The 25,071-nt window shown below is 41.0% G+C and overlaps 1 protein-coding gene across 6 annotated transcripts in view; it reads left to right on the forward strand.

The window, feature by feature from the left end:
- The window catches only part of ATP8A2 (ATPase phospholipid transporting 8A2), a 325,416-nt gene that overhangs the window by 219,422 nt on the left and 80,923 nt on the right, over positions 1-25,071 (forward strand). The window lies entirely within an intron of this gene.

Genomic DNA, 25,071 nt, shown 5'->3' on the forward strand with positions numbered 1-25,071 from the left:
CTGCCCAGCACAGCTCCCTGAACACTCACACAATGCTTGGAAAGGAATTGTGCTCTAACGAGAGTGCTTGTTCTTCTTTTTAACCTTTTCTTAATCCCTGCATTCATTTAGCTTAATCTCCTCATTAGAAGAGCTCTCTTTCTCCCCAGAAGTGACATCATACATGATTATGTGCACTGGGGATACTATATGACAATTCTCAGTTCATGTCGATAGCAGTGAGACTGACTCTTTCATTAGTGCCTTCCTGGTAAGATTTTGTGTGTTTGACTAAATATCATATTTATTTGGGTTTTTTTTTTTTAATCATGGATTCTTTCTTTTCCATATATTTTGCTTTCATAGTGTTCTGTTTTTCCTTCATTAATTTAAAATAAATTGAATTTTCTTGAAAATTGGATGAGGTGGTCAGAAGCAGAAGGGGAGCTGCTATGTTACTGATCCTTTGATATTACTAGAGGAATTCTGGATTTGTTCCTTCCACATCAGCTGAGTTCCACGTGGTGAATTTTTTCCATCAGTATTATTATTTCAACTCGTGGTGAGAAAATCAAGTTGCAAGCCTGTCAGAGTCATTCAGGAGCCTTGTGCATGTTTAAAATAGGAGGCTACCATGAACAATTAAGGGTGTAATAAATGTAGGATAGTATGTTACTCTGTAGAAGTGGAACTGCTTTCAAAATTACCAGCAAAATATATTTTGTAGTAAATTTAGACTTTTCTTTAAAGAAGAAAAGCAAACTAATAATTTTAACAAATTAGCTGAATATGCTTAGATTGCCACCCTTGTACTACAAAATAATGATACAAAAGTCAAGTGATGGCAAGTCACTTAAAGATTTTTGAGGTTATTCCTGTGAGTTGGTATTCAACAAGAGTAGTCAGACATGATTTTTTTGCTGGTTCTAGCTTAATACATATTTTATTATCATGTGCCAAAACACTGAGGGTAATGGAGGCTATTGTAGATTTTCAACAGCTTTTTACAACAGAGACAGACAACTGACAGGCTGGGATCAGCAAAGCCTGACAGACAAAGCCTCAGTCCTCTGATAGTATTTCATGGTGATCTTTATGTGTTTCACAGCAGATACAGCATTGGTAGCTCTAATTCACTTTTTCATATATTGGGCAGAAATTTGATGTCGGTATCATGCAGAACCATGAATGACTTGTCTTCCACAGCAGACTTTTAGTCCTTCCACTATCACGTCAGCCTTCTAAAATTCAAACAATATGGTGAGCTGTTGCTTTATACAAGAAGGGTCAGGCTATTGGCTTTAGCTTGGTGTTTCTTCTTTTTTTCCCCCCAAAATAGCTCTCTTTTTTGTTATTGCAACTTAAGCAGAATTCATGTTGTGTTGGTCATCAACATTTGCTCCAACATATAAAATCACAGGTCTCAGAACAAAAACTTCATGTTAGTAAGGCTTTGTTTTTGCTTGAATGTTTTTGGAAAGTGTTTCTATTTAACCTTTGGTTTCATGGTCTGGTTTTCTGACACTATGACTTGAGAAGTGATGCTAATATCTTGCCAAGATGAAAATAATGTATTGTACTTTTTTTAAATGAAGAACACATTTACTTTGACTGATAAAGTGTCTGCTCCAGTACTTGTGGAGTTGTGCCCCTGGGTCAGTAATTATCAATCAAAAATGTTAAGAATAGGTCTTCATTCTACGAAGATGCTTTTTGAATTCAAGCAGTCAGAAATAAGCTGTTGTGTGGCTTTCAGTGTGTGTTGGGGGGATCAATATCAGTTTTCTTGTATCTATACCAGCTTTCTTGTATTTTTGAGAGCAGGAGCAGCAGTGGAAGAATGTTGGGTTTTTGTTTCTTTTATCTTTTTGTAAAATCAGAGGAAGGTCCCAAGGTAAAGGGAGCTTGTTTACCACTTGCATTAACTCCCACAAAGTCTCTTGAGTAATCAGTTGCTGTCATGAAACTAGCTCGTGGTGAAATGAGCTGGGATTGTGCTAGGCTCTAGCCTGTAAAATGAGTTATGTTGCTGCCTCCCAGACTTAAGCAATTCCTTTACCCTTGCTGTCTTCTTCATTTATAAGTAAACAAGGTATCTTAAAAGCTTTGATTTTGTTTTAAATCTTGCCAGTATGTTTATCTTCAAATAAAATGAACTCCAGGATATTTTAGACCCTCATAGTATGCAAATCCAATAGCACTCAAAGGGAGCTGATTTTAACTGTAATACTCATCTAGCATTTGGGCCAGCCAGGAGTTTGTGCTGTCAGTAGGAGGCATAGGAGGTGCAAAACATTCTGTTCTGTCCATTCATGAAATTTCAGAGGGGAGCCTAAGCAGACTTTTAAGTATGTTAAAAGACGCTTTTTTTCTGCTGGGGTTTACTAAACTGTTTGCACTAAGTATTTCTTTATCTTGCCCATAGCATCTTGAGCATTCTCACAGGGAAGATAATACTGTTTTCCCTCTTTGAGGGCAAAGGGAAGCAACTTAGTTATTCTCTGTCGTCAAAGAGTCAACATATTTCTTCTGTTTCCCCTACAATATTCATAATGTAATCATCATCATCATGGCTAGGCTTCGCGAACGAAGATTTAGGAAGGCTCTATCCACATTTGCTACAGTATCCACATTTGCTACAGTCATAATGTAATACATGTGACATAATAAGACAAAACCCTGATTAAAATCTCAATAGTCCTTGATAGAGGTTTTCCAATAGTATGACATCTGGTACTTTGGAAGTAAACTCTCTGGCTCTTTTGGGGAAACCTTTTCAGAATGCAATTTTTCTTTAGTAGTATAAGCAATAATAATAGAAGAGCAAGGAAACCTTCTGGTAGCTCTCTTGGCCTTCCTGAATATTTGCACTTTTTCAAGTGAAGTTCTTTTTATAATTGCAGAGAACAGTGACACTGAAAAAAGTTGATGCCTTTTTTTTATTGTCTTGCCTTTGGAGCTAAGATACTTTAATGGAACTTACTGCGTTTGAATGGGCACTTCCAGATGACAATATTTTGTACAATATATGAATCCTTTCCCACCCTTCTGTAGTTATGACTTACCACCACAGATTGTTGAAAACAGGTAGATGTCTGTGTTTTTAAAAAGCTACCTACTTTGATACTCATTAATTATAAGAGGCAGTACAGAAATGTACTGCTCTGAGGATGTGACTGCCTTTTTAATGATTGTTTTCATGAACTTTTGGGGCGTTTAGCTCATAACCCAGTGATATTTTGTTGACCAGCACATTAGCCATAGTTCTGCCCTCTTGCAATCTTGGGTATTGTGTTTGTTTGCCTAGGGATGGGGATTTGGTGTCCTGAAGGGAACAGTGAGCGCTAACAATTGTGCTTATTTCTTGCATATATCATATACATGGTGTGTGAGATATTCTGCTCATATTCTGTTGTGTGGATTTCTTCATAGGAATTGAAGCATACTTAAGGTTTATGGGAAAAATATTGCACTGTTTAGGATCAAAGTCTCTCTGTAGGTATTGCCACCCACACACATACCTAAATACCTGTACCTGAAAGTGTGTACAGGAAGGAGGATATTATGACAGTGATCATGCTTTGAGTCTTGATTTAGATGTTATTTGAGATAAGAAAAAGAGATTTCATCATTCCCTGCCTTGAGCTGAAATTTTTAGTGTTTTAAGGGAGAGTGGGGTTGGCAGGGAAGGGATGTTGCCGTCACCCCTCTGAAGCATCTGCTGTTGTTGATGATGAAAAGACTGCTTCTTAGATGTGATTTTTTTTACAGTTTATTTACCTTAATATAAGTGTTGTGTTTTGTGTCTGCCTCATTAGTTGTTGTTACCATTAAGGAAATTTCTTTAGGAAGATGAGTATCAGTCTCATTCCCCCTCTGCCTAGAGGAAAGGGGGTAAAAGAGGGGGAGTTTTAATCTGATTTTGAAAGGGTCGTTATTGTGGTTATTCTACAGTACAGGTTAATGTTCCTAATTTTTTTGACATTTGCTTTAAGCTGTGTGTGGTCATATCAGAACTGGGGTTTAAGAATCTTTTTGTGTTTGAAACCCGTTATCTTGATCTCAGGACGTCAGGAAGCCCATCTTATCAAAACCTCATGGCTGGAGGTTTTGAAGTTGGAGCTGCTGCACTTCCCAGTTACTTTTATACACCTGTAGTTGAGAGAAAATTCATCAAATCTCAGTCCAAATAATTGTACCACCAGCATAGTGGAAACAGCTCTGTGTAAGAGCCACTTTCATAACTGTAGTGACAGGTGTGCTTTTATTTGCTAGTGCTCTTCACATCCTAGACAGAAGATATTTCTTGATTTTTCCAGCTGAACTGTCAAATTCTTGCTAGGTTATTTGTCTGCTTATAAAGACTTTAAAGAAGCTGTGCATGAGCTTTACCTGGATTAAAGGTAATTTTTAAAAGGTCCCAGTAATGGAGATCCCATGTAATGTGACAGTAGCAGGACTTGTTAAGAAAACGTTTTTCCCTCCTTTAGCAAAGCTTCCCATTCCTCTGTGTATGGCATTAGCAAGACAGGTTTACCTTGAGTGGTGCACTGTTGTTGGCTTTTGAGGGATGGAGGTGATGCAGAAGATGGGATGGACTCTGGTTGCACAGTCGGTTTTGTAGTTGGCCTTGAGTCTGAAACTCTCTAAAGTCTTTCTGGTTGAGTTCTTACTAAAGCGTGTGAGAACTTCATGGGTTACTAGACTTGGAAACAACACAAAACAAACCCAAAAAATCCTGAAGGTGAGATAATCATTATTGCAGTGTAATAAACAGGTTTCACATTACTGCTCTTTCAAATCCACACTGCAAAACTGACAGCTTAATGTACATTTTCATGTTTTCCAGAACATTTTTGTCTTTCTCTCTACATTTGAATCTTTTTTCCAGAGGTCTCAGTTGTTGTTCTTTCTGGCTTCTCATATTTCTGCAGTTTGGTGCTAGTTAGAAAATTGGCTGTTCTGATTGTGGTTTGTTTGTCTGCAATTGGTTGCACATTACATTGTGGTGTCAATGTTTTGGTTGGTGAAAATGCTTCATCCAGCTGTTATGCGCAAATCAGACTTGGCCTGCAGACTGAGGTCCTTAATGCCTGCTGATCGTGTTTGTTTTTATTATTATGCACAGAGGTCTCCATGGCACTTGATGTGGTTTTGGAACTTTTTCTGCTCTTTTGGACTAGGCTCTGAGCAGGCAAATTAGACTAACGAAGCATGCATATATTTTTAAGCATCTGTTGAAGGAGTGGGTTTGTTGTTTTTGTGAGCCACACATGGCTTTCAGAAATTAATCTCTCACTTCTAGATCTCTGGCATGGTCTTCTACTATGTCATACAGTGCAAAGATGAAAAAATTGAGATAAATGAATGTTTTAATAAAACCTGAATGTGAAACTAATAGATTAAGCATGCTTATTTTCTGGAGGCAAATCCCCCAAAACATCCCCTTTACCTATTTGGCAGCTCTGCAGCAAACCTGTCCTAAATATTTCTAAAAGATGTCCCAGATTTAATTTCTTCTTAGAAAATATTTTATGAAGACTTTAAAGCAGGACTGTATAGGTAGCTGAGTCCAGCACTGTGCTGGCATTTCCTGTCTAGAGCCATGTGAAAATAGGATTAAGCCATGATTGTAAAAACTCATTCTGGTTTGGGTACTGGCAGTGCAGAGCAAGGTGGTCAGCTGGCCTTTAGACTTCTCTGAAGTCTTCATGTTTCTCTGAAGTCTTCAAGACTTCCATTTTGATTCCTGCCCTGCAGAAGAGCTGCGGCTGGCAGGTGAGTGTGTTAGATGGGGGAGCAATAGGAAAGGGAGTGGTTATGAATGGTTACCCCGGGGTTGCACAGATGGTGCATAAGAGGTCAGCTGTTTTTCCTTCAGTGTAGCAGTATAATCTGGATGCAAGCCACACTGTCTGGCCAATGTCTGTTTGGAGATCAGGTAGCCTTAACAAGTTTAAATGCTGCTCAGTAGCTTAAATAGAAATACGGAACATTTACACTTCTGTGTAATTGGCCGATTATCCAGATTTACTGGCTTTCGACTGGGGTGTAGCGGTGTCCAGGAACAAGCTCCTTCACTCAGGATAGAATTATCGTTCTATGGTAATGGACTGTGCTTCAAAAGTTGCATCTTTTTTCAATTTGGAGTCCAGTGTTGCTTCATGTCCTTCAAAATTTCCCCAAATTACTTTTTTCATATGTTAAAAAGTAGCAAAGCCTTGTTGCAAGCTCGCGGAAAGATGTTTGGAAGATATCCTATTCTGTATTTTCTTAATTAGAAACAGCTGGCTTTTAAATAGAGAAGAGCAGCTACTGTATTGTACGAGAGGCAGTGTGTACTAATACTCGTCTACAAAAAAATTCTGTGTTTTGAGCCCCATTGACAAGCAAGAACAAACTAACAATGTATGACTTGCCGTACTGGATCAGAGCATTCCCGATGTAGGCTGTGTTCTGCATTAGAAACTTAAGGATAAAAACCAAACAGTTCTGCAGTGTGGGTTTGTCATGTATGACAAGGGTTTGTGTGCATCTTAGTAAGAAAAAGCTTTTTTTTTCCTGTTGGATAGCATAACTGAACAGTAGCCAAACCGTTTTTATGTCTTTTATGAAGCACTCAGCCTCTGTGGGATCTTTTGCAGATGAGCTTTGTAGGCTAGCAGTGTGCTACATGGTGGGGTGGGTAGGGTGGGCTGGAGCGCAGTGCAAGAGGTTTTGTAGCCAGGAGATTTGGATCTGCCTCTGCATGCATTCACTGTGGAGCACTGCTGTGTGAGCTTGTCATGTGTGGGAATCGGCCGCATTTCCAGGCAGCGTGAAGGAATCAAGCAATATCCTGTTCCTATGTGGAGGTTAGTGCCTAAATGGTCTGAGATGATGAGGAGAGGCAGGAGAGAGAGGACTTAAAAGTAGATCAATATGCTGCCATTCCTATAACCTGTAGGACAGAAAGAGAGGAAGATGGTAATTGTGTATGTAAGTTGATTTCTAAAAGAGTATTTAAACTCATAGCAATGAAGTGGTTGCTCCTTTTGAAAATAAGAGGAGTGGCAGATGGGATCTATTTCAGAGGGCAGGAGGTGACTGTCTGTGAGTTGGAATTAGTGGTTTTATGGCTTTCTTTGGTCACACTTAAGTCACTTTGTTTTCTGATGGATGCAGGGAAGCCCAGATAGCAGATATTTGGGGGTTGGTTGGGGTCGTCGTTTTTACCTTTGTTCCTTGAGGACAGAAGGGTCATGTTATGTTTTCGTTTGAATTTACATATTATAAAGGGGATATTTTTTGTAGAAGATTTTTTGTTTGTTTTGCTGAATTTGTGCTCCATGCCACTGTTTCTTTCCTGCACTGCATTTTTGTAAGAGACAAGCATAACTATTTCACATGGGAAAATATTTCCAGATCAATTTGAAACATACCTTTATTCCCTTTCCTCCCTACAGTATACATTTCATGAGATCATTTTTTCCCCCAATTGTATTATGTCAAAATTTGATCCAAAAAGCCCTGAGGAGTGGAAATGATCTCTCTTATGTTGTTCTAAGGCAAACGTTGGTACACAGGCTTCAGGAGTAGTGAGGCTGGGAGGAGTACAACCCTTCCAAATACCCTGCCCACTGCTGTGTCAGCCAGTACAATCTGTCCCCTATGGCTTTCCTGTTAACTCGAGAGTTGACAGCAGTGATGGTATCTTGTGTTGCCTCTCTACTGGCAGATGTGGTAGGCAAAAAGCAACTCTAATCTGAATGCAGTGACTTCTGAGAGTGCCTTTGGGCTTTTGAGTCTGTGAAGGAAGTCAAACTGCACCGCTTTGGCTTGTAGTGCGTAGTTTCTCATTCGGGTATTTGTAGCACTTGGGGTGGTGTATCTATACCAGTAACCTTGTTGGAAGGTGTAGGAAGGAGACTGTGGTAAAGAGTCACAGTGTTATAAAAGTGGCATGTACACACGTTTCCAGGGAGCTGCACTTTCTTTAGATTAGTACGTTTCAGTAGGATTGGTAGGAGTAAAGAACAGAATAATACAGATGTTGTCAATAACATAATGCCTGAAGTGTGGAAGGGCCGTTCATGATGAGATGTGCCCCCATTGGTCTCTGTAGCATAAAACCCAACAACAGCACTTCTCAATAGCTTGATGTTGTTAAGCAGGTTTCTTCCTCAACTAAATGCTGCAGCCTCTTGCTAAGCATCTTGCAGAGCTCCATCTTGCAGCTCTGGGCACATCTCCCTTTTCCAGTATATGACTGAAGGCAATTTCATGCTTACTGTAAGTCAGCAAGCCAGTGCAGAGAAAGCTTGGACAGTAGTGTTGTCACACACAAAAGACAAGCAAGTATAAACATCCTTCTTCTGTAGTGTGGGAGTGCTTTATGGAGAATGCTGGGGAGGAGAAGGAAGGATTCGGTACAGAGACTGAACATTTAGAATAATAGTTAGAATTGACCCCAAATGGGTCAGTTTTTGTTTTGAATAAAATATTCCAAATTCATGGTGTCGAACAGCATTTTTTGTTTCTCTAAGTGTACTACTTACTACTTCTTACCCTGGTCAGTATCTGGGAGGTGCCTGTTCCTTCCAAAGAAATGAGCCAGAACAATATTTTATGCAATATTTGTTTTCTTCATCTCATTCTCTCAAGTGATGGACTTGTTTAGATTGAAACATTTTCAATTTCTCATTTTCAGAAGGTTTCTGGCAAGGGAGAGAATGAACACCTACCAGACATCAGTTCCACCTGTGAGCTGCACCAATACTGAGCAAAGGAGATGCTGAGGGAGCGGGATTCTTAGTTGGAAAGAGAGCAAGGAATAGAAAAGGTAGAATGAAGAAACACTGGTTTTGAAAGTTTCCACAGCGTACTCAGTTCATTGCTTGCCATTACATGGGTGTGCAAAATGTGAGTGACTGACTCTAAGACAAGATAATATGGTTAGCAGAGTGTCATTTGAGACGTTACAAAAAATGGCTGTCACCTTTGCAAGGACTTCTTTTGTGCAGTGTTTTGGAGTAGGCATCTAGGTAAACATCTGAAGGGTTTTCTTTTGGTATTTATTAGTCCTCTGGTTCCTGTATCTATTCATGTAAGCCGTTGCTTCCACTATGCTATCCAGCAGTGTGTATACATTCAGTAGAACTGCCAGTGTTAGGCATTTCATTTTCATGTGTGGAATAAATATGCTTGTTATGGGGTTCTGAGAGAATTTCTAAGAAAGATGTACCAAAAGGAATGTTTTTAGGCCGTTTCTATTTCAGAGAAGTATGAAGAGTACCCAGTTCAAGCTTCGCTTCAACAGAAGCTGCATTCAGGGAAAGCCTTTCCAAATTCAAGTGACATTTCCCCACTCTGAAACAGAAGGAATTTCTTTGATAGTGTTACACAGTTGGCTTTCATTGTGCTTTTATAAAATTGGATACCAATATAAAACAATTTTTAAAAAATGGAGGAGGGAGAAGTGAGTATATGGAGTAACAAGATGGTTATCTGGTAGGGAGCAGAACAACTAGAAAAAACGTTCTGTCAATCAGTTTTTCTTAGGTGCCTATAAAAAGTGCTGTTGTCATTTGGGGTTAGTGAAAATCTCATTGAATTTATGGGTCTCGTCTCAGCATTAATGTTCATTCAGAATGTATGTGAAGAACAGTCGAACCCTTGAATCACTGGCATCCTCACACAGACCAAAAGGTGTATGAAAGGAAGCCACAAAATCTGAAATGTTTTCTGAGGACTCAATTAACATTTAGTGACAAATTTATTTGATATCAGCTATGTGTAAGGGAGAAAATATTACTGAGGAGTGTGGAATTATATCAAAAAATTGGAAGTAGCCAGAGAAGGGACTGAGAGGGAACTTCTAAGTAAAATTACTGACTGAATTTAGGGTTAGAACTGTGAAGAGTAGGTATGGTCTGTTAGAAGTCAGAAGTTTATCATGTTTAAGTGTTTATCATGCTTTTTCTGTGCAAGCAAGCAGAATTGTTTAAAGCCATATATATTCTGCATCAGCTTCTAGTGAAAGTGGCCTGCAATTACTCAAATTTAGCCAAGTGCTGGCTGTCATGGGCAAGACAAAGTAAATGACAACCTCTAGTGGATCTGAATACTGTGGTTTATTTCAAGACCAGAGAGATTAGTACTCCTACCCTGTTTAATTATTCTCATTCGCATCCTTCTAGTACACTGTTATGTTTCCTAGGTCTTGACTTGTCATCCCTGCAGGGAGGTCGTTGCTGGCCTGGAAAGCTGGGCAGACAGTTGGGTTGGTTCCTGCTGTGCCACTGCTGTCAGTGTTGACCACCTGCAAGTGTTGCTGGTGAAGGTCCCTGGCCGTACCTCAGCATTCATATTTATGCATGTTCCTGTTCTCTGAGATCTTCTGCCACTTCCAGGATCTTTCCTGCAGCCAGCATCTTCATATTCTTTCCAGACATTCTCCTTCGTTTTTTTCTTAAGACAGTCACTTCTTTTTCATGGACCTTTCTTTGTGGCACGAAACTCAAAATACCTGGTTTTCCTCATATAAAAAGTCTATATGCAGTAGCACAGAACATGATCAGCCTTGTAATTCTGAGTAGCATCTCATATCTCTCTTTTAGTTAGAGGATTCAGGACATGCCACTTCTGTTTATTCCAAATGTTACCAAATTTACAACCAGCCTGTGCCAGCTGCAGCTAGAGCAGGTTTCTGCTTGGTTGTTCAAAATTTCAGTTTTGAGTGTTGAAAGATGCACACACACCCTCCCCCAGTTCTTTACTGCCTTGAAGCTTTAATAAAGTCATAGAGTCATAAAACCATTAAGGTTGGGAAAAACCTCTAAGATGATAGAGTCCAACTATTAGCCCAGCACTGCCAAGTCCACCACTAAACTATGTCCCCAAGTGCCACGTCTGTATGTCTTTTAAGTACTTCCAGGGATGGTGACTCTACCACTTCCCTGGACAGCCTGTTCCAATGCCTGACCACCCTAATAGTGAAAAAATTTGTCCAAATATCCAATCTAAACTTCACCTGGCACAACTTGATGCCATTTCCTCTTGTCCTTATTGCTTGTTAGCTGAGGCAAGAGACTGACACCCACCTTACTACAACCTCCTTTCAGGCAGCTGTAGAGAATCATAAGGTCTCCACTGAGCCTTCTTTTCTTCAGACTAAACAACCCCAGCTCCCTCAGTCACTATTCATAAGACTCATGCTCCAGACCCTTTGCCATCTCTGTTGCCCTTCTCTGGACTCGTTCCAGCACCTCAATGTCTTTACTGTAGTGTGGAGGCCCAAAACTGAACACAGTATTTGAGATGCGGCCTCATCAGCGCTAAGTGGAGTGGGACAATCACTGCCCTGGTTTTGCTGGCCACGTTGTTGCTGATACAGGCCAGGATGCCATTGACCTTCTTGGCTGCCTGTACACTCTGCTGGTTCATGTTCAGCTGTCAACCAGCACTGCCAGGTCCTTTTCCACTGGGCAGCTTTCCAACCACTCTTCCCCCAGCCTGTAACACTGCATGGGTTGTTGTGACCCAAGTGTGGGACCCAGCATTTGGCCTTGTTGAACTTCATACAGTTGGCCTTGGCCTATCAATCCAGGCTGTCCAGATCCTTCTGTAGAGTCTTCCTGCCTTCCAGCAGATCAACACTCCTACCAAACTTGGTGTCATCTGCAACCTGGCTGAGGATGCACTCAATCCCCTCATCCAGATCATTGATAGAGAGATTAAACAGGGCTAGCCCCAGTACTGAGCACTGGGGAACATCACTGGTGACCATCTACCACCTGGATTTAACTCCATTCACCACCACTCTCTGGGCCCAGCTATCAAGTCAGATTTTTACCCAGGGAACAGTGCACCTATCTAAGCCACATGCAGACAGTTTCTCCAGGAGAATTCTGTGGGAAATGGTATCAAAGGCTTTACTGAAGTCCTGGCAGACAAGATCCACAGCCTTTCCTTCGTCTACTAAGCAGGTCACCTAGACTGTTTCCTCTCCTCTGTGTTATATTTCCAGCAGACATCTGGTAAGTTGAAATCTCCCACAAGAACAAGGGCTGACGATCATGAGACTTCTCCCAGTTGCTTATGAAATATTTTGTCTGCCTCTATCGCGTTTGGGTGCTCCATAGCAGACTCCCACCAGGATATTTGCCTTGTTGACCTTTCTCCTGATTCTTACTCATAAACCCTCAACCCTGTTATCATCATCATCAAGATCTAGACATTCATAATGCTCCCTAACATATAAGGCTACCCCACCTCCTCTCTTTCCTTGTCCATCTCATCTGAAGAGCTTATAGTGATCTATTGCAGCACTCCAGTTATGAGTCATTCCGCCATGTTTCCAGTTTTCCTGCTATGCGATGTTTTCCAGCTTGTCCTCTTTGTTATAGATATATAACATGGTGTGGGGCCTCTGGTGGTCTAGTGGTTAGGGTGCAGGACTCTCACCGCTGCGACCCGGGTTTGATTCCCAGCCCCCCGGGCAGATGGAGCTCGTCAGCCCTGTGAGGCAATCCATCTAAGAGAAGGTCACTCTAAACAAACCTACGTCCTGGGGACCTCACTGCCACTGTCCAAGCTTGCTCGGCCCCGGCAGATGAACCTCAGGATTAAAGGGTGGGCTCAGTTCAGCGCACGCTGTGTCTCACCTAAAAAATCCACTGCGCAGGCTCGAAGGGTTAATGGCCTTTCCCAAATCTTCGCTCACGAAGACTGGCCATTAAAAAAAAAATAACATGGTGTATATATATACCATGCTGTAGGTATTGGTGTAAATGTACTTCTGTTGGGCTAATGAGCCTACCAGCTTTTGGGGGGGAGAAGCACTATTTCCTATGTGACCATTCTCAGAAGCTTCTATGGTTTCTAACACATCAATAACCCTTGCATTTTTGCTGCTTCATGGGTCTCCATCCCTTACCTCCACTGAGATGTCAAACCAAAGAACCTAACTGAAACATTGGCATGCCACCCCCAGACTTATATTTAGCGAGACTGGTTTTATCCCTTTCCCCCTTCAAATCTAGTTTACAGTTCTTTCAGTGAGATCTGCTACTTGTGCAAAGATCCTTTTCCCTCTGTGAGACAGGTGGACCCTGTCTGTTGCCAACTATGTTCTTACATGTTGCTGGTGAAGTGCTAATCTAGCAAATGTATATATCATTAAAGGTTTTATTCCTTTTCTCTGACACTCTTCCAATAGAAGTATATGCCTTTTGTTCTAAGCCTTTCAAGCCTTGTGTAATATACACAGTATGTGAGAGATACACACTGTACAGGGTGATAATAGAGGGGCGAATGGACTTTGTTAGTTACATGGATGTGAATATTTGGACAAATGTTTTTGTGCTCTGTTTCTGCCATAACACGTTGGAAGCACTGCATTGGTCTGCATTAGCAGCATAACAGAAGTTTCCTGTGTGTGATGTGTCCATACAGTGCTTATAGGGCTTGTTTATGGTGGGAGCCCTTATGCTATGAGTGCAAAATTTGAGATTTCTGAGGGGAGAAATGGGATGGAGACACCTGTAGAAATGACTTACTAAATATAGTGTGTGAACATTAATGACTGTAGATATATTGTAACATCAGCTGCTCTCATCTGTTGCATCAGAGCTCTTCCCAAGGCTGGGTCTTTAGGACTGATTAAATGTCGATGTTTCTTGCTAAACTGACAGCTTGGATTGCACAAAGCAAATAAGTTCAATTTAACCTTCTGGATACTCATCAAGGGGATCCTGGGCTTTCCATAAAGTAGTACTCTGTAAGCAGGCATGTACAAGTCTATCAACTTGAATGTGTCTGCAGTTTTTTACACCAGTAAAAATCACTTCAGATACTGCTCTAAGATAGACTACAAGAGGGGTTGTGTGTGAGAAAGAAATGTCAAGAGGGGCAAAGAGAAACAAGAGCTGTGGAGGACATTGCCTGAGTTATATTGTGCTCATTAATTCAATTTGAGGCAGGAATGTGTGTAAATAAACCCTGGCAGCTGCAGCAGCTCTCATTTCTGCAGGGCTTTGGCAGGAATGCAGAGGCCAATGGATATGAAATCCTGGCTCTCTTTTGAGAAATTGCAGGCAGACAGCTCAGCAGCCAGGAGAAAGAACAATCTAAGATTTACTGAGAAGACGTAATCACTTTAAGCAGACTTGAAGAGTGTGGAGTTTCAGACATGCAGATTTGGAGGTAAAATTAGTGCAGACAAAAACTAAGTCATTGGAAAACCATGGGGCTTACCTAATTCTCCTGGGTTAATGGCATTATTCATGTTCCAAATATCCAGCCTTAAAATATGGAGCATGAGAACTGTAGCTGTACCATTCAGTGTCTTCAGAGTAACCTGAGTCTGGGTTTTCAAAAGCAATTGTCTGTAGTTAGTGTAGGTGTTTGTGCTATGGCCTAAAAGTCAGATATACTGACCACATTAAGTAAACTGGCTTATGTCCCAAGGAGTTTAGTCTTTGGTCCTCTTCCTGATACTGGACTCCCACAAGTGCCTGTAAGAGCATTCCCGTCACTTCACATGGTCCCATAATGTATGCCCCCACCAAAATATTCAGAGGACAGATATCTCAATGGGTCTTGCAGAGCCGAGGATGAGAGAGGGACAGTTCTGCAACCTTTAACAAGCGATGATGGATTCTCAGATCAGTGGATTTTTCAGCTGTATTTTTTTAAATAGTTGCAGTTGCTACTTGTCTGAAACTGATTTGAATATGAGCTTGATATATCAATGTTACATTTAAAAAATTTTAAAAACCCCAAACAGAAAAACCCAAACAATGTGAAGAGTCCCTGACCAAAGGAGAATGCTTGGTTTGGCTGGCTTTAATCTAGAATTTTAAATAATAATGCCACCTAAAACTAAAGCAGTTTGAATTTTAAAGGCACCCAGATGAATGTTTTAATAACAGTGTTAGAGGTAACTATTAATTGATTATATTTTACTAAATGCTCAAAATGTGGTAGTTACTTTACTGATCTATGAAAAAGACTTTTTCTTCAAATGAAAACCAACTTCAGCATAGGTCTCATTTATATCTTGGTTCCATTGTCTTCAAATATTTGCATATCCAGAAATTTGTTAGAAGTGGGCTGGCAAGGGAATCTGTGTGAAAACGAGGTCTAGTAAGGTCAGAATTATAAAGCAAAAGCTCCAATTGGAAGAACTTGACCTTAGCAATAATAATGCTACTTAGTACCCGAATGTTCATTGGGTTTTGGAATATTTCTTTGCACATTAGATAAATTAGTGCAAACAAATGTGCTGATGTATTTAATTGTATTTTTTTTCATGTAACAAAGTTTGTCAATAACACTTTAAAATTTCAAATTAAATTTCCTAAATAGCACTTCGGAATATATATATACTCTGATTTTACCACTCTTCTTTTCTGTAGTGCAGGCACCTATGTATAGCAAATGATAAAGCAGGAAGCATCCAGGGAGTTTCACAAACAAGCAGAATCTGTTTGGATTCTGAACTGGCAGCTATTTTGTTAAATAGCTGTATCTCTGTAGCAGAAGCAGAGCTACATTAAATACACTGGCTAACACGTTGTAAGTTTTTCTTACAGCTCTTTGAGAGAATCCATGAACAGACTGAAGATTTTGTGCCTTTAATTTGGAGCAGTGATGGACGTTTGGAAATACAGGTCATAAAAACAGGGAACTGGGAAAAGGCAGCCCAGCAGTCAAGCAGGGATAGATCCGGTCATGCCTAATACTGGCATTAATTTTGTTGAAAGTGGCATAAAAACAACAGCATACAGAAGTTTACTGGTCCTTCAGGCAGTTGAATTATAAGCTTGTCATTTATCTGTTCTGTTTACTGTGGAAAGTATCTGTCCGAGAAGTGCTGGTCAAAACTCAGGGCAAACTGCTGAAGTCATTGGGTACATTATTTTATGCTCCTCTCTTTTTCAAACTATTGTTTACATCCAGTGTTGTTATTGTCCCTCTCAGCCCAGCTCACCCTTGACACTGCTAGCTTCAAACATCATCTAATGTGTGATTTAGCAATAGAAGAGCAGCAAGATCTGTTCACACCTGCTGTCTTTCAATAGCTGCCTCTGGGTCAGTAGCCTCTGGCTGGCTTTGCCATTCTTGAGAAACTTGAATTTTAATCATTTGCTCCTGTCAAGAGCAGCATAAGGAACACTCTTTCATCAGTCTCAGTACAGTGAGTCTGAACACACATGTGCAAGTCCCCTGGAAGTCTCTGCTTGCTGCTAGTTTTGGCTGGAATAAAATCAGTTGTGATTTGTATTCTGCCTTTTGTGTGCTTCCCTGTTGATAACAGAAAAGCATCCAGTGTTTAAAATCTGCACACAGCACAGCTTCTCTGGCATGGTTGCTTTCTTCCTGCTTCTCTACCCATTGCTGCCCAGCACCCTGGTGTATATCCCCACTTAGGTATTCCTGGGTGCAGCCACAGTCATTTGAGTTCACAGTGGTTGTTGCCCACACCACATGTTTTTTGTGTATGTTTGGATGCATACAGTGCTTCAGAACTTAATTTCTACTAATGTACCTGCATCGCTTTGTAGGTAAGATTTTGTTTCTCTTACGTCCTAGACTAAAACTCTTCTCTCCCTAGCTGCTCAGAGACATATGAGGAGCAGCTTTTGCAGTGTCAAGTTTGACTCCTCTTCTCCTTGGCTGGCTCCTTGCAGGGCCCCTGAGCTGTGCAGGGCTGGCAGCCACAGTCCTGCTTCCTGCTCACTCCCTGGGCCCCTTGCACCTGTTCAGTTAACCACCTCAAGGAACGTCCCATCCAGAGAAAGCTGCTCCTTTGCCCCAGACTGTGCAGTGCATATTCCAGCAGGGCTTCTAAAGAGCAGAAAGGACATGAGGGAGAACTTTTGTGAGCCGTCCAGCAGTCACAGCAGGGATTGAAGGGCATTTTCCAAAGTGCCCTCGATTAATTAGCGTTGCTGTGGCTAAAGACATACAGGAGCCTAGGTACAGCTTTGAGTGCTAACACTGCAGAGAAGGCCCTGAAGAGTCATTTCAGCGAGTTCTTTGCTTTCTATTTGATTCCTTCCTTTTTCTTCCGGTGGGACTTAAGTAGGACAGGAATCACAACCTGACTGGAACAGAATTTATCACAGTAGAATACATTACTGAGTTAGAGCTCTTTGTGTTTAGCTACTGCTGGCCATTTGTGTAATCTGTTAAACAGTTTGGAAAGTTTTAAACTTTGTACCAGAACTCAGCTATGAAGCGTAAAACACAGCTACTGCTGTCTTAAGCTGAAAAATCAATTTGATAGTCTCAAATGTGGCTGCATTGCTATGCTTCAGTCATCACAGCGACATGCAGAGCCCTTCTTTGCCACAGCTGCACTCTGCAGTTAGGATTTAGCATTCCAAAGCCCAGTGAACCTCCTGTTCTGCTTCCATGATCTACCTGTTTTGGGGATTTTTATTTACTAGATCAGACATCCTAAGAGGTTTTCTCTGTGCATTTTTTTCAAATGTGGAACTTCCTCCTTTTAACCTATACTGGCCAGCATCTCAAATGAAGTGGGTTTTTTAGCCTTGAGCCAGTGATGGGTTTGAAATCTGTCTTAAGGTCATAAAGCAAGAAGCTGAATCGGATAGCAGTGAAAAAGGAAAAGATTCACCAATATCTTATCTTGCGCACAGGCCAGTATATGCTTTCTACCACATAGTGTTGTCATGCCGTTTAAAACACTTGATAGGGATGTATTTAATCAAATTAATTTCATTAAGAATAGTTTTCATATCTTCTAGGGGAAGCGGCTTTTGTTGTTGGAGCCCAAGGCTCCACGGCTGAGAGGATGGGAATGTTAGTATGTTAAAGTAATTATCGCTGTAATTTTATAGACTAGTAGGTTGTGACCTTTCTCTGCCTCTCACTGGAAAGCTGGGGATTTCCCCCTCTGTGGTAATCGAAATTTCCTATTGTTGAATTCTTATGGTGAAAAAATCCCAAGTAGTTGTCAGCTTCCCCATAGAATCAGTCTTGTTGTGGGCTTGACCAATGTCCCTGTAAGGCTTGGGTGGATTTTAATGTGACTTTAATTCCACCATCAATGTGTGATTTACAATATGACTGCTACTATAATGGCATATTTGCCTTCAAACAATAGCTTGCAGTGCTGTGTAATTTTTTTTCATTACTTGGTTGCATGTATCATGTTTGATAGCAGTACTTACTGTGCTGTGTGCAAGATGATATATTCCTTGAAATCTTTTAGGGAGGGAGTGTAAGAGTGTGGAATACAGTAACCATTCATACACACGAAATATGCCAAACTGAATACTAGAATATAGGATAATCGTGAAAATGTGGTAATTTTTAAGCTTGTCTAAATTAGCTTTCTAGCCCACTGCATCATCCCCTGAAGTCAAAAAAATGATGCAGTACAGAGCCACCATCTAAATTATTTAAATGTGTTCCTTGGAGAGGAGATATGTTCATATATAAGTCTAAATCAATAAAGATTTATTGGATTTTTTTGATAGTATGAACTGAGTAAATAGACAAGAACGGGGCGGGGGGAGGGGTGGAATTACCAATGATCAGGTGGTGAAAAAGAAACTCTTGTAATGAATAACATTTCTATGTAAGTAATATATATGGAACATTTTAATGACAGTATTGAAATACTGTACTTCAGCTGTACAATACTCTTCTTGTAGAGGAACTTCACTAGTGCTAGTTCAAGGTCTTTTTTTTTTCCCCTTTGCTATGCCATTTCCCAGCCTTGAACTACTGCTTCACTTTATTATTTTCCCATCCATCTGTTGTCTACCTATTTGACAGTGTTGATTTCTATGTATTCCATTCCACCATATTCAAGATCTTTAAGGGAAAGAGAAATCAAGATCTGATATAGCTGCTCTGTCTTCTTTTCTGCTATCAGCAGCATTGTTCTCTTTTGCTTTCTCCAGCAGTCCTGCCCTAAACACTTGCTGTGTCCCAAGTTCTTTTGCAGCCTTTGACTTTCTTTTATTCAATATTACTGTTTTCAGCTGACATGTATCAAACCACACTGTTTTTTCTACCTGTCTCACACAATACTTCCTTTTGTCGTTTTTTACCTGTTGTGTCTTTATTCACTGTAATGTTGGTGACCCTTTGTGCAACTTCGCCTTCTCTTCAACCAGAATGTCTTGAGTCCATTTCTGTTATCTACTTATCACAGACTGGTACCTTCTTGACTAATTCTCAAACCACTGGCTTTCATTTGTCTCCTTTTTTTGATAATTCTGATATTATCTTCTTTGTGGAAGTCACTGCTCGTCTCAAGCTATCATGTTGGAGTCTTGCCACCTTAGTTCGTGTGGGAAAGCAATCTGATCATAAACAGCAAGTTGTAGTTCTTTTAATTATACTTGACACTGCTGGGAGAAAGTGAAGTAGGTCTTGATGAGAGTGTCCTAGCAGAATAGTGACAGAGTAATGGGCAGAGCAGAAGTTTCCTAACAACTATTGACTTTGAGTCTTTTTAAGCAGTAGTGGTGTTTTGTTCTGTATGGGAAGCATATGGCAGATACTACTGCAATAGAGGGTACTAGCTGTCATAGTAGTGCAGGGTCACAGGTGCTCTGCAACATCATGCTAATGTTTTCCAGTTACACAGTTTGATTCAGGAAAAGCAGTGCAGTGGATTTTAAAATATTATTTCTCTGTACTTAATTTCATAAAATACATGCTAGACAGTTCATTCAAATGCGTGGTTAACAAGGACTTGTAAGTAGTGTTCAAAATAGGTGTGCAGCTGTGACATCTTACTAATAGTCTTCACCCATATTTTGGCATAAAGATGTGTGTGTCAAACTTTGTCGAGCAGAGAAGTACATCAAAAGGGTTAAGAATCCATAAAAGAGATTAAGGATCAAATGGCTCCACAGAGGAAGAGAGAGCTCAAGACTGAATAATGCTGTGAGCTTTCTTGGAACAGAGCACTGCCAGCTGCTGTTATAATCCCATCACTCTCAACAGGCACACAGCTAGTCTGGGACAATTGTGTCTCTGGGTTCAGTATTAAATGAGCTACTTTCGAAGCTGGCATGCAGAGTTATGTCATCCTCATGATGAAGTGGCCTGTAATGTGCATCCTTTACACATCTGTAACCACTTAGGAATGCCCCTTAAGTTTTCCAAACTGTTACAAACCACAGGATGAACAAGAGAAAAGAAAGTATGGAGGATCCGGGGGAACACTGGATTTTACAATGAATAAGCTTCCAGTCTAGAAGATAGTAAATAACTTCAGAGGAGAGACTTCTGCTCTGACTAAGCACTTTGCTTTTTCTTTTTTTGGAAGCTAATCTCTTTAATACTTTGTCACTGGATCTCCCTTTACATGGCTTGTACCAAGCAGACATCTGGACTTAGGCCTCTTAGCAGACAGCATGCAAACTCAGCCCAGTGGCAATAGATGCAGATGATGATGTTCATACAGTTGTTGGTCTTCTAACAGGTACACTAGGGTAAGCTGAGAGATATAGGTACAAGGAAGGGAGTATGAACACCTGAAGGGCTTAGACTTTCTTTTTGAAAATAATTTCCCTGCCACTTGACTTTTCCCTTTTCTATTACTCACCTTTCCTCTGTCCATCCCAATGACTGTCTGCATCTTTTAGTGCCTGCATTCCTTTGTTCAGAAGAGATCAGGAAACAGGTTGCCATTTCCCATCACACTTGAATTACAGTAGCTGGTCTAAGAAGTATAAGGCAGAGGCCAGCCCATTACTCAAGCTTGCATGCCCTGCTTCAGCTACGATGTCGATTTTAGTGCAGCAGAGTGTAATGTGGGAAGCACTAGTCTGGAGTAAAGAGTTTGAGAACTTTTATGCGTGTCCTGATAGTTTTACCGAAACTGCCCTGGTGTATATTATAGATCAGACTGTAACACTGACTAGATCAATATCTCTTTTCAGAGAAGAATCAATAACATGTTATTTTCTTAATGCTGAGTCCTTTAATTTGAGTGTGGCACTAAGGATCTACATCAGGAACTGCTAGCAAGTTGAGGGGCCTTCTGCAGAGCTGTAAAAGAAGTTCTGGTGCTCAGACCATCTTCCTCTCCTGTAAAACTGTCTTTCCAAAATGTTTTTTGTCATGACAAAGAATGCCCTTTCCGGTACAGGTACAAAAGCAACTTGCTGGTCTGACTGGAGGCTGAATTCTGCCACCATCCTGTGTGCCAAAATTTCTCTCATTACAACTCACAATCAGTCAAGAGCAAGGATGTTGTCTAGCACCCAACTGCCCTTGTCCACTGTAAATAACTTTACGCACCTATTCTTTTTAAAATAGTAGAATGGAAGGGATTAATTTAAGAAGAGGATTCAGACCATTATTCCCTGAGGTAAAATAGGGTTTTCACTCAGATTTGCAAATGCATCTTGGAGTTAACATGCATTTTTATATGCCCTTGTGTCTGCTGCTCAAAACTGTGCTCTTTCTATGTTAATTCTCTCCTTCCTTGATTACTCTGAACTCCACTGTTTTGATATCCCTAATTCCCAAATCATACTTGCAATCTTTCCAGTCTTCAACATCAAAAATTCTCCTTTTAGCCCATTAACCACACCCTGCATCATTTCAAATCCTCCTCAAGCTCCTCATGCACTGTTTCTAGTGTTGGCAATTCTTGCCAGTTTATTACAAGACACTTGAGCCTTTGCTCAGGAGGCTGTAGGAGAAAATTTGCAGTATACCCATTCTGCTTTCATAGGCTTTGGAAGTTGAGTAAATCTCTATCTGATGTACTCTAGCATGAAGGAAATTGCTCTGTTCATCAGACAAGGATTCCATATCTTCACAGTTGTTAGTGATAGTCATTGAATATATGTACCTCTCAACCTTTTCTGTTTTCTGTTATTTGGTATTACTTTGGACAGATGACCCATTTAACACATAAGACAGTTAAGCTTTTAAGGGTGGTATCAAGCCATTCTAAGAATAAAAGGTTTTTGTATAAATATAGAGAAGATATGTTGTTCTTTGCCATACTGCCCAAAAAGCAGTATATGCTGTAGGTTTAATTATGCCACACTGGTGTCATAGTGCTTTGCATCCACTTACACATAAGATGACTTGAAGTTAGTGCTAATGTCTCTGTGCTAGTATAGAAGCCCACTTTGGCCTCTCTAGTATATCACATCAAATGCTGTTGTGTTTTGTTTTTCTCCCTGGTCATGTTAGTACAAAATACTCTGCTAGCGCACCCAGAGTTAATCGTTGCCGTATACCTGAGATACAAGATCAAGCAACTGAAACGCTGGAGGATGAAACTTAGTGGCTTATTGATTTAGCAATATAGGTTAAACTTTGCCATCTGCTTCCCCCTTCTGTTGCAGGCCTATCAGTGTGTTAGGTTTCCAGTTTCTTTTTCCTATGCTCTCTTTTATGTTACAAAAGGCTGATAGTTCTCCCAAGCGTAGGATGGTTGGTGTTAACCTTCTGGCATTGTCAAGTTCTGGCTTTCGTTAGGTCTTCTCCTAAGCAATTCTGCAGCAGGGCACAGCATGTTGCTGTATGTGATAAATTTTGTCACTGTTGTATGGGTGTCTCCAGGGGAGAGTCTGAAATGAGAACAGAGACTACTTAAATTTTATTTGCCTTGAACTGACTGATGGTTTTTAACTGATCTTTCAGTATTGGCTACCTTTTTATTTCTTGCAACTTACCACCAAGGTCGTAAGTATGTTCCACTGAGTTTTATAGCTTGTGAAGCTAGGATGGTCTGTCCATCCTAGTCTGCCCTAACCTTTCTGGGGCTTAGTTTTGTATTAAGAATAATTTTTATAAGACAGAAAAGAATATGTTTTGTGGAACATATATCATAGACAGAATTTACCACTCCTTTTTCAAGATGGTTGTAATAAACAGTTGAACATTTGGTGGCCCCTGCCTGGCAGCAGAAATTATGGTGGCTGAGCATGCCCATCTATGCAAGATGACGTCCTGTGTGGTTCTGTGAAACCTTGCCAAATGGTGAACTGAATTTTTTTTTGAAAGGAAAGCATCAAGGCAGACTTCTGATGCTCCATTCCTGAGCCTTTGTGAATAGTCCAAAGATATCTACAGTACTGATTTCTTTCTTTAATATCACTCTAAAGCTTACCAACTTCCAGTTGAAACACATTTTAATAAGATAAAGCCATGAATGTAGATTTCTACTTTTCTTTTTACTCCCAAAGTGTGTTGCAATGGCAGTAGTGTAGGTCATGTACTGGAAGGCTGCAATTAAGTCACCTCGAAACCTTCTCTTGTCCAGTCTGAACAATCCCAATTCTCTCAGCCTTTCCACATAGGAGAGGTGCTCCATTCCTCTGATAATCTTGGTGACCTCCTCTGGACTCACTCCACCAGGTCAATGTCTTTCCTGTGCTGGGGACCCCAGAGCTGGATGCAGACTTCTTTTGATGCAGCCGAGGATACAATTGGCTTGCTGAGTCTCTCATCCACCAGCACCACCAAGTCCTTCTTGGCAGGGCTGCTCTCAATCTGTTCATCCCACAGCCTGTATTGATACCAGGGGTTGCCCCACATGGGTGCAGCACCTTGTACTTGGCCATGTTAAACCTCATGAGATTCCCATGGGCCCACTTCGCAAGCTTGTCCAGATCCCTCTGGATGGCATCCTGTCCTTCAGGTCTGTCAGCTGAACCACTCAGCTTGGTGCGCTCAACCTCTTTGTCTATTTCATTAATCAAAATGTTTAATAACACTGATCCCAGTACGGACCCATGAGGGACACCACTTGTCACTGATGTCCACTGGGACTCAAAGCTGTTGACCACTATTCTCTGGATGGGACTGTCCAACCACTTTCTTATCCATCTAATAGTCCACTTGTAAAATCCATCTCTCTCCAATTTAGAGAGAAGAATGTTGTGTGGGACCATGTCAAAGGCTTTACAGAAGTCCAGATAAATGACATCTTGTCGTGGTTTAGGAGTAGTATTCTTCAGTTTAATCTTCCCGCTGAAACCGCTCCAAGCCACAGACCGCTTGCTTGCTCTCCCCCTTCCCTCCCCCCCCAACACATGCAGTGGGATGGAGAGGAGGATCGGAGGCACAAAAGGTAAAGATCATGGCTTGAGATAAGACCAATTTACTGGAAACAGCAATGAGATAAGAAAACTAGTGGTACAGCAACAATAATGACAGAGGCTACAAGAAAAAAAGCATCATTGCTCACTGTGGAAACCCTCAACAGTAGACAATACCCAACTGCTCTCTCTGCCATGCTACTCCCCCTGCTCCCTCTGGCTCAGAACCGGCATTATCCAACCACTCCCTCCAGCTTGGAACTTGGGCCACCCCACTGCTCCCTCCACAATACTTACTCAACTCCTCAAAAGAGACTGCTTTCTGCATGCCCCTGGCCATGACGTGCGGTGGTATAGAATAACCTCTGGGTCCTAGAGATACCCCTTCTGGCTACTGCAAAATTTGTGTCCTGGCTGGAACCAGGACACATCTGTAGCCCTTCCTATGTTCACTGATGGAGTCACTCCATCATAGGAGACCACTAGGTTGGTCAGGCAGGACTTGCCATTGGTGAAGCTGTGCTAGCTGTCTCAAATCACCTCCATGTTCTCAGTATGCCTTAACATATAGGATCCTCTTTCAGGAGGATCTGTTTCATGATCTTCTCAGGCACAGCGGTGAGGCTGGCAGATTGGTAGATCCCAGGGTCCTTGTTTCTACCCTTTTTAAAGATGGGTACAATGTTTCCCTTTTTCCAGTCACCTGAGATTTCATCTGACTACCATGACTTTCGGAATATCATGAAGAGTGGCTTGGCAAATGCATCAGCCAATTCCTTCAGGGCTTTGGGATGCACCTCATTGGGTTCCATAGACTTATGTACATTCAGGTTCCACAGGTAGTCATGAAGCTGATCTTTACTTACAGTGGGAGGGACTTTGCTCCTCCAGTCCCTGTTCTGCTGTCCCTCCACTTAAGAGGTGTGGGAAGACAGGTTGTCGTTGAAGACAGAGACAGAAAAGTTGAGTACCTCAGCCTTCTCCTCATGTATTGTTACCAGTGTTGTTTATCAGGGAGGGTACACCTTCTTTGAATTTCATATCCTGAAGCAAT

Source organism: Lepidothrix coronata, unplaced genomic scaffold, assembly GCF_001604755.1.
Source record: "Lepidothrix coronata isolate B3197 unplaced genomic scaffold, Lepidothrix_coronata-1.0 Scaffold193, whole genome shotgun sequence".
NCBI lineage: Eukaryota > Metazoa > Chordata > Aves > Passeriformes > Pipridae > Lepidothrix > Lepidothrix coronata.